The sequence below is a fragment of the Hippopotamus amphibius genome, chromosome 2 (assembly GCF_030028045.1).
Source record: "Hippopotamus amphibius kiboko isolate mHipAmp2 chromosome 2, mHipAmp2.hap2, whole genome shotgun sequence".
Taxonomy (NCBI): Eukaryota; Metazoa; Chordata; class Mammalia; order Artiodactyla; family Hippopotamidae; genus Hippopotamus; species Hippopotamus amphibius.
The window spans coordinates 24,373,886-24,392,065 of NC_080187.1; the positions used below are offsets into that span (position 1 = coordinate 24,373,886).

At 46.0% G+C, this 18,180-nt stretch overlaps 1 protein-coding gene across 4 annotated transcripts in view; it reads right to left on the reverse strand.

The window, feature by feature from the left end:
* Window positions 1–18,180, reverse strand: part of PALM2AKAP2 (PALM2 and AKAP2 fusion) — a 335,745-nt gene that overhangs the window by 213,395 nt on the left and 104,170 nt on the right. The gene's annotated exons all lie outside the window — the stretch shown is intronic.

Genomic DNA, 18,180 nt, shown 5'->3' on the forward strand with positions numbered 1-18,180 from the left:
ATAGACAGTAAAGAAAGGTGACACACTGCAGCTGTGCAGGTTCAATTTACTGGAGATGAGGCTGCGATCCTGGCCAAATGGTCTCATAAAATCCACCTAACCCCAACAGACCTTCGTCACAGGAAAATACAAAGGACCTATGGCATTATAAAATGCATCGATTATTCTCTCATTTCAAAGTCCATTTATATATCCATCCATCCAACTTAATGCAAGCACCTTCCTTCCATCAGGCACTGCACTGCACTGAACATCAGGGACAGAGAGCCAAATCAGCCACAGTGTCTGCTCGGGAGAGCTCTTGGTAAAGTAATGAGAACAGCCAAGTAAACACACAAATTGCAACAGAGCCCAAAAAGAGGTGGAGGAAAGAACAAGAATTTGGAAAAGTGTCAGTTCTGCCGGGGAATGTGGCCGGACTCCAAGTTGCCTGCCCAAGATCTATTTTCCCCTTCTCCCATGCTAACAGAATCCTTATTTTATGGGGGATACGTGGCAATGTTCCCAGCTGAAAATTTACACATCCCGGCTTCCTTTGCATAGAAGGGTGGCCACAGGACAGTTCTGGCCAACGAGATGTATGTAAACATTTTAGGTGAGACTTCTGGGAAAGCTCCCTAAAAGGGAGAGGGTTGACTTAAGTCGAATATGCCCTTGGCCTTTCCCTTCTTCCTGCCTGGTCCAGGGACCTGGTACTAGAGAGATGTATCAGTTTCCAACTGCTGCAAGATCAACTTACTATACTACATTTCTGAAGGTCAGAAGTTTGACATGGGTGTCACCAGGCTGCAATCAAGGGGTGGCAGAGCTGTGCTCCCTTCTGGAGGCTTTAGGAAAGAATCGTTTCCTTGCTTTTTTCCAGCTCCCCGAGGCCACCCACAGTCCTTGCCTCATGGCCTGTTTCTCCATCATCAAAGTCAGCAATGTTGTAGCTCTCTGACCATTCTTCCCTGGTCACATCTCCCTCTGACTCTCTTCTGCCTCCTCTTCCACTTTTAGGGATCCATATGATTAGATTGAGCCAACCCAGATAATCCAGGGTAGTCTCTCTGTGTTAAAGTCAGAAGTTTGGAGACCTTAATTCCATCTACAACTTTAATTCCTTTATGCCATGTAACCTAACATACTCACAGGTTCTGGGGATTAGGACATAGACATCTTTGGGGGTGGGGGGAGTCTATTACTTTGCCTACCATAAGGGATATGATGTTATAGGCAGAGTAGTCATCTTGTTTCCACAGGAGCAAGAGAGTCTGCTAAGGACAGCTGTGCAGAAAGAGAGAAATTGCCTGGGTTCTAGTTAGCATCCTGGGGTGACGACACCAGCACTGGACAGTTCACTGCAGATTTCTTGCTGTGACTTTAAGCCACTGTTGTGATCACAGCTGAATGCACTTCCCAATGGACATAAAGTGGTGAGAAAAACCTGATTAAGTAGGTGTTACATTAGCTGGGCCTTGAAGGATGCCTTCATCAGGTGACAAAAGAGAAGAAAACGAGGCAGACAGAGGAGGCAGCACAGGCCGAGGCCCAGAATATCATATGTCCCTCCCTCTCGCAGGAGCATGCGGCCTTGCGTGGACTTTTCAGTCACTGCACACTCTACCCGCCAGCGGACAAGGCTTAGCAAGATGCCCCAGAGAGGTCCTCCGTATCTCTGTTCCTCATCCCCTCACCCACTCTGTGCTCTCATTCTGCTGGGCCTGGACTGGCCCAGAAATACCTGGCCTTCCAGGCCCTGCTGGGACCCTTTCTTCCCTCATCTGCAGTGGGAGAAAACAAGGCTCAAGCAAAGAGAGACGAGAACAAGAGAGGCTGAATGCGAGGGACCGTGGGCCACTGGGTCTCTGGCTCCTGTTCCCATGATGCTCTGAAGCACCTCTGCCCTTCTGACTTACAGGAGTCAATCGATGTTTCTTTTGCGTGGGTATCTCTCAGTTGAATCCAAAAGAGTACAGACTAATACAAGCTGGGTTTCCAATGGTCTTCCTGTTTGAAGAAGGCTTTGCCGATAAACTCAGGTGTATTTCATTTTTTCTTTCTCCATCAATGACGGTGAGAATAATTGTCATGATACTAACAATTCTAATATTGTTTTTGTTACGTATATATTGCTTATATGTAACAACAATGATAATGAGGAGTCTTGAGTATTTATTATGTGCTAGGTACTGTTCTAAATGTTTTACATGCGTTTATGATACTTCATCTTCATAACATCCTATGAAATCGGAATTCTTTCACTCCCATTACACAGATGAAGGACTGAGATAAAGAAAGCTACTGACTTGCCCAGGGTCACAAAGATAATAGGGCCAGGATTTGGACCCTGGTACTGGAGAACCAGGACTCTTTACCATTGCTTTCAACTGTCTCCCTAGGACCAATTTCCCCTTTCCCCTCTCTTCCTCAAGAATGCAGAGTGCAACACAATGGATTTTTCATGCTCACAGAACTACAGACAGTCAGGCTGGAAGTGGAAGCCATTTAATCGAATTGATTTCCATAAACATGAAGCCCCTGAACTGTTCTCCGCCCAGCAGTTATCCCACCTCTGCTTGAAGTCCTCTGCCCATGGGGAACTCACCACCTCCCAAGGCAGCCCTTCCCTCTTGGAACAGTGCTGACCGTCAGCACTGGTCAGTGAAAGCTGACCAGCTTTCACTCATGGGCTGAGTTCCATCCCTTGGAAATACAGAGGTCAAGTTTAGCAAACACCATGACTTATAGGAGCGCCACTTGGGGAATGGGAAGACCCAGGGCAAATGGAACTTACTACTCAGTGGGGAGCGTGGCCCATATGCATTGTGGCCCAGAAGTGCGGTGGGGGGTGGTGGGAAGAGTGGAAGAGGAGAGGGTGGAGTGACCAAGGGGAAAGGGGACTTCTGGGCTTCCTCACGGAGCCAACTCAGCACCAACTGAAAGCCGAGGCAAGGGGAACGGTGAAGAAACGTTCACAAAATCCTGGGGACCCTAAGTGCATCTCTGAACAAGATCTGAGCAAGACCAGTCTATTCCCCACAACGGACCCTTTACATTTCCTCACCATCGAGGCACATGGGCCCAGGTCACACACACAAACTGTGAACCACTGCCGCTCAGGTGACATGCATGACAGTCTCAGTAAATTCTCCCAGAATGAAAAGGAGATGCTGACACACAGGCCCCAGGTGTTGACTTCAGGCCTGTTCTCTCCCCTAGAACTGCAGCTTCACAGTCCAGCAGTCGCGGGGGCGGGGGAGGGTCCTGTCTGACCAACCTGCTGAAACAAGAACCTCAGAACCTCAGGGAGGATGTTCGCTCCTTCGAGGAGAGGAAAGCTGCCCGCCTCTGTATGCATATCCAGCACAAGGCAAGATATAAAAGAGGCTGCAAGCTGTTCACCAATTCCCATCCTCCCCTTCTTTCAGTGCAATGTAATCCCTGAAGTTAATTAGGGCACGGGGACACAGAATAATGTCCATGTTCCTCAGCATTTTTGTAAGCATGGGTAGCATATTCTGGCTAAAGGGATGTAAGTCAAAGGGCAGCTCCTAGAACCTTCTTTAGCCTTTTCTTCTTTCAACCCTTCCGTCATCCTTGTGCAGGTAAAGCTCTCCCTGCCATCTTGGACTCTGAGAACAAACACAGGAGAGGGCTAAGCTGGAAGAAGGCCGGTTCCCCAAGGGATTCCTAGCACACAGCCACCAGACAACTCTTGACTGCCTACCTGTGGATTTTTCCTGGAGGGAGAAATCAACATCTTGTTTAAGCCACTGTTACTGTGGGCCTCTGTTACTTGCATGCACATTTAATTCTAAGTGATGCAAGAGATTTCCCACGTATTGCTGACTTCTGAAAGAATGCTCCTTGAAGTACGCTGAGGATGTGGGGCCACAGCTGATCCCAGCCCAGAGCCTCATTAATATCTCAGCAGCAAAAGAAGGGAAAAAATAATGCGCAATCGCGAGGTCTGCGATTCATTCCTGCTAATCAACCCTTATAAAATGGGGCTCAGTTGGGGCTGTGCTTCACGCCCCCTCCCACCCCCGCATCCCTGCCCCAGCCAGCGTCGCAGCTGGGAAGTTCCTACTCTTTGCACAACGATCATCATACACGTCTTAGCATCTCTGGCATGCTGGTACTGTGATGTTTGTGTCAGTCTAATGATCACAGCTTTTGCCAGCAGAATCACACCAGGAAGAGCCAAGACTGAGCTGTCCACACACTTGAAAGATCTTCCCAGCCTTGCAGTACAGTGAGCTAATCACCCCTGCATATAAGACTCAACAACGTGGAGCTCACCGTGACCCTGGAGCTCTGGTTGCAGAGTGGGAGCAGGAGACACGTTGTTTGTGCTCCAAAAATGAGTGTGGTGAGCTAAGGTGGTGGGCATCATTAATTTGACCTGCCCAGGATCCCTGCCCCTTTCCTGCATCCAGCTCCTGCACTGGGAAATAGTCTCTCTGGGGTATCTTGTGGGTTTGGTGAGACTCCTGATCAGAGGGCCCCACGTTCCTGGCTAAGGAGTAGGTCAACTGGATTCTCGTCCAGAAATCTGCATCTTGGAAGGCATAGCCTAAGAATGGAGAATAGTTTGGGGGATGTGAATCATTCCTACAGCAGGATTCTGAAGACTGCCCCATTATTTCCTGCTGCCTGGACCCTCAGTTCTGCCTGGGATTTGGTGATCTAACCCCTTCATTCTAAGAATATCTAGCCCTATCTATCTATCTGTCTATCTATCTATCTATCTATCTATCTATCTATCTATCTATCTATCTATCTATCTACATTAACAGCTTTCTGTTTCCATATTCCAGGTAGGACACTGGGCAGAACACTGTTTCCTTTCACACACACAGATGCTACGAAATTCATTTTCCATCTTTCAGGAAAACAGTGCATTTGTTTCTATGGCATTCCCCAAATATTTTTCATTTGTGACTCAATTTGCAAGGAAACAGTTTCCTTTTATTTACATGAGTATATCTGGATTCACCACAGATCTTTTGGTATTTGACTGTGAAAAAGGTTAACGGCCTTTAAATAAACAGAGGATTTCCACTTCTCCTTGTGAAAGAACAGGACCTTCCTTGACTGCAAGGTGTCAGTGGAAACTCAAGCCCATTTCATTTTTTTTCCCTACGTCACCACTGGGACAGAAATACGGCTAAGAAGAGAATGATGCCTTTAAGAATTCCTGAAGTATAGCTCATATCCCTTCCCTTGCTGAAAAGTTGACAGTTCTCCATCATCTCTTTCCTGAATCTGATTGACCTTCATAGGTGGAAGGTCACACCCTCCATGCTCTGCTCTCACCCCTTCCCAGCCTTCCACATTCCCCTGTGTCCCAGCCAGAACGGACAGCATGCTGCTCTGTAGAAAAGCCTGGAATGACTCCCCTCTCTCAACTCTATCTACTGGAAACACACCTAATAGTCAAAGCCCAAACTGTTTCCTTAGTAATGTTTTCCTTCAATCCTCTCAGCCTACTGTGTTCACTCCTTCCAAATCCCCATAGCACCCTTAGCCCTCTTAGGTACTTGGTACACCTAAGAGGTACCGATGGTAGTAGAGCATTAAAAACGTATTTATTCTCCCCCACCCTACCTGTACTACCCCTCTCCTGAGTACAGCCTTATTGAGAAATAGAATGATATTTTATTATTATACTATTCTATTATTTTATTTTATTTTACTTTATTACTGTATCTTATGCTCTTTCCTGTATAGACAGCCACTCAGTCAATATTTCTGAAGTGAATGAAAAGCAAAGCAAAGCAAGAGCACACTTTTAAAGGATTCTATAGTGAAACTAACATGGAGATGGTGCTATTCAATATAATTCTTAAAATCTTGGCTTGGTTTTGCTACGTCCTCTCCGCCTCCTCCACCAAATGTATTAAAATCTGTATATTCATTGAAAAAAATCAATATTGCATTACTTTCTATTTTCATCTGAGTGAACAGCTGAGACATATTAGCAGTTTTCATTACTGATGTTGGTGCAATCAAATTTAATCCCAAGTAAATATGAATGAAACTTTCTCTCTCCATCAGTTTTCCTTAGCCCCTGGAGACCAGCATATTCTTTTCTTATATATTTATCCCATCTGGAATCACATGGCTCATACTGTTAGAATCTGTGCAAGTTGATTTCTGCTATAGAAAATCATTTCCAAGCCAATGCTGAGCACTGATTTCTTGGGTGTGATTCCTGTTTAAGTTTGTTTCATCAGAAATAAAGAGTTTTGATTACATGAAAGTGAGATGATCTCCTTTCAAAGCAATACATTTCTCAGTAGCTTAAATCCTTTCTGCTCAAGAAATATCTCTTTCTGCAGGAAGAGAAAAAGTCTCATCCAGCCTTTCACCTCCAGCCTCTGACTCAGAGACTCTCCTGTTGAAGGCCAAAGCCTCCACCTGTGCACCTGACCTTGTGCAGATTCCTATGGGATGGCACTTTATCAATGATCCCCTCTCCACCATAGCTTCTATGTCTCTCCAAGATGCCTCCTTCCCTTTAGTCCCTTTAGAATAAATTCTCTCACACCCCAAATAGGTGAACTTCTCTTGACCCTCTGTCCTGTTCCAATTACCGCTGAATCTCTCTTTCAGATTTCCCCAGTAGCACTCATCTCTTGCTGCCTCAACTTCCTCACATCCCAATCACTCCTCGACTTACTTCACTCTGCTTTGGCACCTGCCACACTGTTGTATCTGGTCTTGTTAGAATCCATGACATCCTAAGTGCCATGTCTAATGGATACTCTTCAGGGTGAATCTATTATAAAACTCCTCCTCCCCTTCAGAGGCTGCGATACCATATTCTCAATATGCGCACCTCTTCTACTTCTTCATTAAATGTTCACTTGGCTCTACATTTTATCCCTGGATAATCATGTCCACCTTTGCGCTTTAATTTCCGCCTACATACTGACTTATATCAACCCAACCTATACCTTCAGCCTCTCTCCTAACTCCAGTCTCTATATACAATTGCATTTTCAATGTCTCCACCTGGATGGTCCATAGGTACCTCAAAGCCAACGTAAGCAAGACTAAACTCATCTTCTCCATAAAGCTGTTCCTCTCTCCAACATTCTTTAATTCAGCTGCTGGTACCACCACTGATCCATTCTACTTAAGAAAGAAACCTGGATGTTATCTTTTTTATTGTTTTTTGTTTTTGTTTGATTGATTGATTCTATTTTTTCTTAATTTTACTGAAGTGTAGTTGACTTACAATATTGTGTTAATTTCTGCTGTACAGCAAAGGGATTCAATTATATATATATATTTTTTTTTCATATTCTTTTCCATTATGGTTTATTATGGCATATTGAATATAGTTCCCTGTGCTATACAGTAGGTCCTTATTGTTTATTCACCCTATATATAATAGTTTGCATCTGCTAACCTCAAACACCCAATCCAGCCCTCCCTCCCCCTCCCTCCCCCTTGGCAACCACAAGTCTGTTCTCTCTGTCTGTGAGTCTCTGGATGTTACCTTGACCTCCGACTTGCCCCTCTCTGGTAAACACCACACATGTATATTAGTCACGAAGTTTTGTCTATTTTCTCCCTGCGTAATTACTACCTATTAATCTGCTCAGGTAGTCTCTCTTCCTGGAAGTTTTCCCTGATACCTTTCCTGGGCTTTCTTGCTGCCATATCTTATAGACATATTTCCATCACCGATTTTATGCCATTGTATTTTAAACACTTTTTTATGGATTTGGGGTTCTGTCCCCAGTTCCCATTTACAAACCTCTTGAGGACAATACCCATCTCTTCTTTATCTTTCTTTGAATGTGGCTCCTAGCATCTTGCTAGCTTGTGTCTAACAAGAAACCTGGCTTAGTGAAAGTTCTCAAGAAATGCGGGTTGAGTAAACAAATGCATAAATTGTTTCTCGATTGGAAGTAGCGTCAAGACAGACCCTTTGGCTCAACTCCTTCAGTCAAAAATGATTCTTAAAAAAATTAAAAATAATGGCAACTCTGGACTTTGTACAAAGAACTGATTAAAAAGAAACCTGTCTTATTTGCTTTCTCTAAGATAATGCAGAAAGTAGCTGCTGTGTTTTCTAGACTTTTCACTCTTCCCAAATATCTCAAATATGTAATTTGACCTGACTCCGTGTGTGTGTGTGTGTGTGTGTGTGTGTGTGTGTGTGTGTGAGAGAGATACGGTTCTTATTTACTTGGGGGCTCACCTAAATGACACCCCTGGTGGAGGACACACAGATGTGCAGAAATTGGGTGAGAATGATGGACCGTCTGGGCGTTTACTTCATTTCCCCCGTGATTCTCTTTGAATTCACCCCTTTATTCAGGAAGCACATGTGCTTTCATATCTGACTGAAAATTGTTTACGTGGCACATTCCTCTCTTCCAAATCCCTGTTTATTCACTGTTTATGCCTAAATCCAGCGCTCTGTGATAGGCTTCCTGCTGAGTGAGAGTTTCCCGTCAGCCTCTATGTATGTGTGTGCATCCACACGGCTTCAGTCACAGCTTTTATAAATGCCCACACTGGGGGTAATCAACATATTTCTGCCTGTTGTCCTCTACAAGGGGTTACTCTGGAGACACTGAGAGTGCTTTCCAGATACTTGAGTTAGTACATTAATGAGTCATTCACGGAAAAAAAATATTTAATGTCCAAGAGGAGTAGTGGTAAAAACAGCTAACAATGGGTGAGCATTTACCATGGGCCAGGCAACGTGCTACGTGGTTAGTAAGCTTTATTCACTTCTCTTCAATCTGTATAGTAACTGCTACTGTAATTCATACTTGATAGATGAAGGGCCAGAGGCTGAGAGAGGATCAGTAACTTGTGATCTGCCACCGGGAAATAGTAAAGCTGGAATCCAAACCTAGGTCTGCTCACTGCTGGAGACTAGGATTTTTTTTTTTTTCTTTTCTTTTTTTTAATTGAAGTATAGTTGATTTACTATCTTGTGTCACTTTCAGGTGTATAGCAAAGCAATTTGGTTATTGTGGAGCCTAGGCTATTAACTGCTGCCCTGTGCTCCCTCTTTCCAAGAGCAAATGAAACCGCTCCTGCACCGAAGCTTTCCAGGGTTTCCTCTTTTTGCTGTAGAATTTTCTTCTCCAACATCTTGATCAGGGAGAGCCGCCCTGACTGAGGCTTGAGCTGACGGGGAACCCCTCCTCCTCCTCCCATCCCGTCCTTGTCTCGGGTGGGCCTTTCCACAAAACAGAATATTGTTTGGCAATCGAAGCGCTGCGAGAGTGGAAACAGCAGCTGGTGTACTGCTACATCCCCCACCGTGGACTGTAGTGCTTTGTACGCAGCCAGTGCTCAATCAATGTCTCCTGTAGGACTGTGGTCCTGAAAGGGGGAATTGCCGCCTGCAGCCACTGACAGCCTAAACTTCCATGAGCTGCCCAATAGGGCACCCAAGGACAAACAGCACCTCTGGCCTTTGAGCCCTAGAGGGGAGAATGGTCTCTATGTGGAAGGCACAGGTGGTGGCTCAATGGTACTCAAAGAGGAGACTCTGAAGCTAGCTGCCCCGGGATGCTGTGGCAGGAGCTGAAGGGTCTGCAAAATCCAAATGGAACTTCCTAAAGGGATCTTTCTCTCAGGCTTTTTTTTCTAATCATGTTTTCCATGCTTGACATTACCAGGTGACAGCTCCTCCTCCGCAGAGAAACTTGTCATCCCATTGGGACAATTCCAAAGTTATTCTAAGAGTTCCTGCTCTGAACAAATCAAGCCAATCAGGAAGCTCCTCCGCTCGGGCTGTGCCTGGCGGATTGTTTCCCACTTGGACACTTCCTGCCATTGTTCCCCGGCCCGTTCTCAGAGGCGCAGCCACGGAGCCCTGCCCCCTCCTATCTGGAGCCCAGGGCTGCACTGGTGCCTTCGAGTTGAGGTATACATGAGACTCAGAGACCAGGTACTTGGCTGGAAGGAGAATGCCTAAAAAGAAATTAGGAGCAGTTCCTGGCCGAGGGGGTTAAAGCAGATACCAGAGTTTGGGTCTCTGTGGCTTGCCGAGAGAGGTTGAAATCTGCTGGGTCTTTCATTAGTTGCCTATCAAGCATGTGTCAAGCTAGTACAGTAAGAGTTGCCTAGATGCTACTTTTGAGAAGTTCATCATGTGATGGGGAAAGCAGGTGTATAAACAATTACAAAAGAGTGCTCTGTAGAGCTCTGATGGGATGTGCCCCAAACCATGGGAAGGCAAAGAAGAGAGCTTGACTAACTCTGCTTATGGAGCGGGCAGGGCAGGATTTCAGGAGTTTGGGACATTTCAGAAGGATCTCAAAGGATGAGAGAAAATAATCAAGGCAGAGAGATGTTGAGAGGGATTTATGGGCCAAAGTGACAGCACAGACACAGATGCTCTGAGGCAGAAATGCGCAAGGAGCTTCAAGCATCTCTGTAGGACTGGCCTCTTCTGAGTGTGCTCACGATGGGAAGACAGCGATGGGGAGAGGAGGGTCCAGGACGTGACGGCTCTTGAATGCCACACGCAGGAGTTTAGATTTGGTCCTCAAGGCAATAGGAAACCATTCTCTTATTTGTCTGTTTTAAGGAAATGGATGTAGGGGAGAGGAGAAGAGTGAAAGCATAAAGATCCATTAGGATTTATCCAGGCAAGGGATGAGGAGGCTGTGCTTGGCAGGGACTATTATGAGAAGCAAAAAAGGCGTCCATTGATTGACATTGATGTTATAATGGCACTGGGGATGTCCTAAGTCAACCTTTTTCTATGAGTGTGGCCCCACAGGCTGGGCTGAAAAACATAGGTGACATTCAGTTGTGAAACTATGAGCAAAAGTAGCTCAGGGTGTCCAGGGGCTAGAGTCTGCAAAGCATTAGCAAGACACTCAGCTTTCCCGTCTTGCCCACCTCTCTTTTGGTCACTTCCCTATGACTGCCCGACTATTAGAGGTACCACAAGGCCCCTCTTCTCAGGGCAAGGGAGGCAACACAGCTGCAGCCATCTGTGCCCCCTTGATGGTTTATGGTAAAGAGTTGGCAAAGACAGGCGTTTGAACCTCATGTCTGAGGTCCTAACCAAAAACGTTCCAAGGACTGAAATGCTCTCAAATCCACGACTTCTAAAGGAAAATCAGCCCTTGGCCTGATAAGCTGCATCACTGCCCTCCCATGGCTGCAGCAGGAAAGGGCTTGGCGTTACAGACTAATCATCATCACGGAATCTGGGCAAATGCTGAGGCTCCCCTCTCCCCGACAGCAGACAGGCTGAGTCAACACCAAACACTGCATCCTCCTTGAGTGTGCTGCCTGGGCTGTAGGCACATCGTGGCCCTGCCCTGTTGGTTTTTCCCTGGCACGTTCAGAGTCCTTCTGGCAGCTCCCTGTTATTTTTCCATCTTACAGATACAATAGAGACATTTTGTCTTTAAAATGTCAGCAAGAAGGCCCAGTGCGGCCCTTTTCCAGTGGCGCATCTGGTTTTGAGAAGCAGCTACATCCCCCTGGCCCTGGCTCATGGGTGCCTCCTGGAGGCTGGGCTGGTAGAGAAAGAATGGCCTTGGTGGATGAGCCCACCTGGCTTGAGCTCTGGGAAACCCTGCTCAAGGCAGTTGAGTAGACCAACGTCCCACAGGCGCGCTGCAGAAGGTAAAGAAAGCCACACAAAACCCGTTTATTAGGGGGTTTTGAGACAAAAACTTTCGGAACTAAAATAAACTTGTAAGTATTTTCCCTGATGAACTTTATCCCGATAGACTTATCAGCCAGTTCTGTTTTACAACAGTTAGTGTCTTAAGAAGTCAAATGAGAAGGCTATTTCTGGATTTTCAAATCCCAAAGGAAAACAGAATCTTCCTTATACCAAGAGCCTGCCAATGAGAACCTACAGATACAAAATGACCCAGGGATCAAAGTCTGGGTCATGAAGGATTATGTAAGCCAAAATAGAGACACGCTTAGAAGCAAGACCTGCATCAATTCCAAAGAAGGAGAATGCCCTTTAAAACCTATCCAGAGGCTTGGGCTTTTAATTGAAATCTTCTGTCAAAGGGATGATCTGATTTGCCAATTGAAATGGAAACTCTTGGGTACAGAAAGAGTACTTTGTGTTCCAAAATAATAATTTTAAAAAAAAGTGATGTGCCTCTTCTTGGTGGTTTGGTTTGTACAGAACTGGCACTCGCTAACTCTCTGTTCAGCTGTGGTCCCACCCCTGGAGCTGTCCTACTGTTGTCTATTATTTCTGGATCCTGAGGCTAAGGCAGAATCCACCTGCTGAAAGCGCAGGAAATCTCATTGCAACATTCAGATTTGGTATTGAAATAGTACAGGCACCTCAGTGTGGGAGAGCTTACACAGCAGCAAGGAATGTTTTTTGTGTGAATAAGTGAAGGATCATAAGTTTCACATATGAGGGTTCTCATATTCCCACAAAACCCAACTGTCCCCCCAAACAGTAATAGCAGACATGTGTATAAGGCGTTACAGCTTACAAAGTCTTTTCGCAGCAATTAGGGGTTGTTTTGTTCCTGTGTTATAGATAAGAAAATTGAGATGAACGGAAAAAGAGAAAGCAGAATACAAATACCTTTCATGCCACCATCTGATTTCTGCGACGTCTCTCCTGATTGTTTCGACCAGTGGGAGGCAGGAGCATGTAGTGCAAAGGAGCCCGGATCAGGAGTTCTGTTAGTCTCCCCCTTACTGGCTGAAACAATGGAGAATCTCCTACTTTTCTTAGTCTCTACTTCCCTGTTACAATGATGTATATGGAAAAGCTCTTTCTAACCTCTGAAGATAAAATCTGAAGATAAAATGAGTCAATATTTAAACTATCTCAGAACATTGCCTGCCATGGAGTATTATTTAATGTTTGGTCTCCCTTTCTCTTCTGGTGCCTTTTTAAAAAATTGAATTTAAAGACTATTCTTTTAAACACTGCATGCACTATTTTACAAGACAAACCAAAACACACTATTTAATGGAATTAATTCAAATTCAGCCTCTGAATCACATGTTCTTGAATCTTATGGATTCAAGAACACCCATAGATTCTTATGTTAAACCAATTTTTCAGAGAATGGGAATAAGCCCATCATTTGAATGCTAAAAGGAAAATTAAAGAAATGATGATTGCCTTCAAGAATGGTGAAAGTTAGGATGTGTGTGTGTGTACATATTCAAAAAAAATCGAGAAAATCTAATTCAAGGTCACAACGTGGAAGAGGTTTATGTGCGCATCGGGCGCCATCTAGTGGCGGGTAAAGTCATATTCCACCAGCCGAGGTAGTGTGCCTGGGAATTGCTATTGTTTGGATTTAGTCACATGTGGTTACTTTGGAAGAGAGAGCTCAACATAACAACATTAAAATGTCCATTAACCTCAATGCTTTCTTCCCTTGTTTTCCAAGGAACAGTGTGCTTGCCTCTAGTGGTGTGTGCAGAAATCTCCAGCCAAAACCTATGAACCTAACTTGCTACCGGCTCTATAACAGGAAGAGAAACTGGTTGAGAAGATCCAGGGTTTCCAGCCTTCAGGAGGCAGTGGCTGGGAGTATTTGAATCATCTTCCCCTTTTTTACAGGGGTCACGTGACAGTAAGACACCATCAATGGGCTACAGCAGGTGTCCCAAAGGCCAGTGATAAACAACCCAATCAGTGACCCTGTGGTCCAGTATGGCCCACACATGTCTGCCCTACCGCTGAAGTCCAGTCACTGTGTTGACAAGGGCCCCAAGGCCCCTGGCTCTTTCCACATCTGGAAAGTAGCAGTGAGGCTCTGTGGGCAAGGTGCGCTCCCGAAAAGCCTCCTCCCTCCCTGAGGCTGGCTCAGCACATTCTCCAGCACATGAGTGTCCCTGAACCTTCGCTTAAGGAGCAGAATTTTCACCTGTACATCTGGTAACTCAGTACCCAGGGCCAGGAGCAACATCTGGCTCAAGAGTTCAAGTACAAGAAGAGGTTCGTGAAACTTGTGAGGTTCTAAGTGCAGAGGCCAGGCCACTGTCATCTCAGGAACCCCAGCACCCATCCTAAGGATTTGCACAAAGGAGATCCTGGGTACCTATGGCATTGAGTGGGGACCAGTGCCCAAGTGCACACCTGCTTTCCCATGTTCTCCTCTCATCTGGGCCAGGGTAAGTGTTTAGCTGTGTTCCCTTCTGGACAGGGAGTTCCTTCCGGGGCAAATTGGTCACATGCATCCTTGGATCTCTAAGTCAGCCAGGGCCAATGTCACCGTTTGTGTCTGGGGAGAAACAGGGAGGCTCTGTGATGAGGCCATGGGGCCTTCTACTCTAAGTGTAGCTGAGGCATGGCTGAGTAGTGAAATAAGTTCATAGATGTGCTCCACCTTTAGATGAATTGAACTTGACAGAATCAGTGCATATAAAAGAATTCAATGATGGCACATCTCGCCTGACAAAGGACCACAAGCAGGGCTTCCTAGTATGTCCAGTTACTCTACTGCATCAAAATGATGGTTTACCACACAGCTTTTTAGGGATCCAGTGCAATGTAAAGTGGGGGGGATGGCTGAATTGACTTCATAGTGGACAAACGCTATTGTTCCAATCATGTCCCTTCCATCAAGTTTCCACCGCTGGCTAGGGAGAAAAAGATGCACAGAGGACAAGCTCTGTCCTATAGGAAGAGAAAGACAAACAGATACTAACAGGAGCTGGGAACCTATTCTGTGCTAGGAACAGACTAGTCACTTCACATACATCAACTAAGTGAAGCCTCACGAGAGCCAAAGGAGACACCTATTATTGATCCCCACTTTACAGATGGGTTAAGTAGCTTGCCCCAAATCCCATGCCATTAATGAGGGGCAGAGCTGAGGTTCAGACCAAGGTCAGTCAATGCCAAAGAACATATTCTTTTCACTGCATCTTGTTATATGCCCCTCTTCAGTCTTTCAGCAGCACAGGAGAAGAGGAACCCATGGTAGAACTATATTCAGGCTCAAGGTATTGATGAGATCAACAATAACAATAATCAGGAGGTGGAGGGAGGGGAGAGAAAAAGTGGGGAGGAGGAGGAGAGGTGGGGGAGGGGCAGGAGCAGAGGGATAGGGAGAAGGAGGGGGAGGAGAGTGACATGACGATGACCACGTGACACAAGGGAGCGGGTCTAGAACTGGTCCCGAGGTTGGAAGCACTCCTTCCTGGTGCACCAGCGCCTCTCCCTGGGAACTCTTCACAGCCCTGGGCCGCCTCTGACTGACGCTTTCTCTGGCTCAAGCATGAGGATCTTGGGATTACTGGGCGACCTGTTTCATCTGCCCTCCGGTGTCCCGGTCCATCCTCTGTTGGTGAACTGTCTTCCCCGACCCTGCCCAACCTAAACTAGTTGCCTGCCTGGCTGGTTCCCAGTTTACCCTTGACTTCTCTGCCTCCCTCCTCTAACTGCAGCACTGACTCGGCATCCTAGTTTCACCCCGGCATTTATTACAGCTCCCCTGATCTGAAACGTTTAATCACGCTCCGTGGGCTTGAGGGCACATTCCAAATCCCTCAGGCCAGCACTCAAAGCCCTCTAGGATTTGGTTCCAAACTGTTCCTCTAGTCTTCTCTCCAGAGTTGCCTCTATAGTTAGGTCTGCGATTCTCCTGCCTTCAAAGAGACGGCAGATCCTGTGTAGAAGGAAGACTTCATGCTAGCCACGCCTGGACCGTGCTCCGGGCGAAGAGGGTGACTCGAGAGAACAGCAGTCGACTGGCTCCCCTCCGCGCTGTCGCCACACTCCCCTCCCCATCCAGGCAGAGACAACATGCCAGAGATAATAACAGCCTCCAAGGGGAGCCAGGCCCCCTTCAGCTGTTTACAACAGGTGGCTGAGCTGTCACAAGCCAAATAAGCTTGGTCAGCACGGAGGGGCCATGACAACCAGCTGACATTGCCAGTTAAGCTCTGTTCCAACACGCATGTGGTCAGTGTCCTCATGATTGCATCATCCAGTAAATTAAGTCCAGCTCTAGAACTGGGATCCAACGTGGGGCTACAAGGGACCAAGGCCTCGGTGAGGTCAAGGAAGGGCCCCTGCCTTCCTATGGGGTTATCTGGGATGATATCCATGTGCATTTGCTCCATCTCAGTGACAGCCATTCAGCTCACGTCCCAACACAGCCTTCGCGGTTTGTTTCCTATGAGCCTGGGATTTCCTTCCAGTGAATTGAGGCACCTTAACCTTGACGGAGAATCTTTTATTTTTCAGAAGTGGAACCATCATGGCTTTCAAAGACTTGGGTATTAAAGGTTTTGAGTTGGGACCGTCATGTGTTGCCTGAGGTCAAAGTTAACTCTCTTGGTGGTAAGAAATATTTCTTGGAAGGGGACCTTCTAACGTCAAATGATGGGAATAAGCCCAGAAGGTTCAGGAGATCTCTGAATACCCACAGTTAAGGGAGCTTGAGGAGTGGTCTTCCATTATAACTGAGTGGATTATAGGTCTCTTGGGGGTAATGACTGTGCCATTTTCATCTCTAACTCTAACCTAGCTTGGCATTTTGGTAAATGTTTATTGAATGAATGAATACATCTTAGAAAGACTGATCTCAGTCATATCCCACCAGGGTAAAAGCCCCAATCCTAAGGCCTTCAATGACCATTCCTTTTTCTGAACTTCTCCTGACTTGAGTACTAGAAGGCATGTTCCCAGCACCCATGGGAACACGGAATACACACGTGTATATTCTGTCCATCGGACACCTAGAGTGTTGGATCCTAAGAGCAGGGGGAGAAGACTTTACCTCTTCTGTATAATTCCAACATCTTTCCCACTGCTACGTATGACACTCAGTGAATATCTGTTTAATAATCTTGTTCCAAATAAATATTATATCAACCACATCAGAGCAATTACTTGTGAGCATGGCTATTTGCTCATGGCAGTACTTGTCCATACTTCTAGAGAAATGAGAGGCATGCCAAGATAAATGAGAGCCATGCTAAGAAAACAATCTCCTTCTTTTAGGTCATGTCATGATTAAATGTCAATCAAAGTAATGGAGACAAAGGCCCAACACTCAGTAGGAAATGCCTATCGGAGAGAAATCTCACAAGCATTTATGCTTAGAGCAACTGTGGGTGTGTCACCTGTGCTACCGTCATTCTGTTCTTCCCCCTTCCAGCAACTGTATACGAAAGCCCTTTGGGCCAAGCAGTATGTTAGGATCTGCGAATACAAAAGTGAACACTATACTCTCTTACCCTGCAGGAAGCTGAGGCTGGAGGAAGAGAGAGAGAGAGAAAACAGCTTCATACGTGCTATGACACAGTAAGCTCCAGGCTAAGAATGCTCCTGGTGGACATCAAACCAATATTTAGGGCGTAGGGAAAGTGGTGTTTTAACTGAGGCCTGAAGGATCCGTAGGAGTTAGCCAAGTGAAGAGGGGCTGAAGTGTGTTCCTGGCAGAAGGAATAGCAGGGACAAAGAACCTGACCCAGGGAGAGCTTGGTCTCTCCAGGAAACAGCAGAGAGTGACTGGGGTGGCCAGTGATTGGAGAAGGAGAAGGCAATGATGAGATAAGGGTGGAGAAGTAAGCAGAGGTTGTACCATAAATATGAAGGAGTTTGGATTTTATCTTGCCATCCTAAGGGAATGGGGGAAGGTGTTTAAGCTGGAAAGTGACATCATCAGATAGAAATTTTGAAAGATACTTCTGGTGGCTGGATAGAGGTTGGGTTAGAAGACTATAATACTGGAGGAAGGGAGACGGGGTAAGAGGCTGTTGAAGCAACCCACATGAAAGGTAATGATGGCCTGGACTCATGTTATGGGAGTGGGGATGGGAAGAGTGGAAGCATTCTAGAAATATCTGCAATATAAAATTAATGACTAGACATGGGGTTGAGAAGGGGAGAGGAATCAAGGACAATGTTCTGTTTTCAGACGTGGGCAACTGGGTGCACAGCGGTGCTTAAAGCCTTATGGAGAGAAGAGTTTGGAGAATGGGAGGGTGCGTGTATGAGCACGTACAAAGGGGAAGCACAGCTGCACCTGAAGTATGGGGAGCTCGACCTTGGTGTTGCTGCGGCAGGTGTGCAGGGTACGACTGTGGCAAAAAAACGGGGGTGCCACTGTTCATATGCCCTTTTTGTTCAAAATCATTTTAAAAGGTGTATCCAACACGAATTCTCCTTAGAGAACAGAGACAGCCACAGACAGACTTCAAAGGACACGTCAGCAAATTTTTTTTTCCCTACTAAATCAT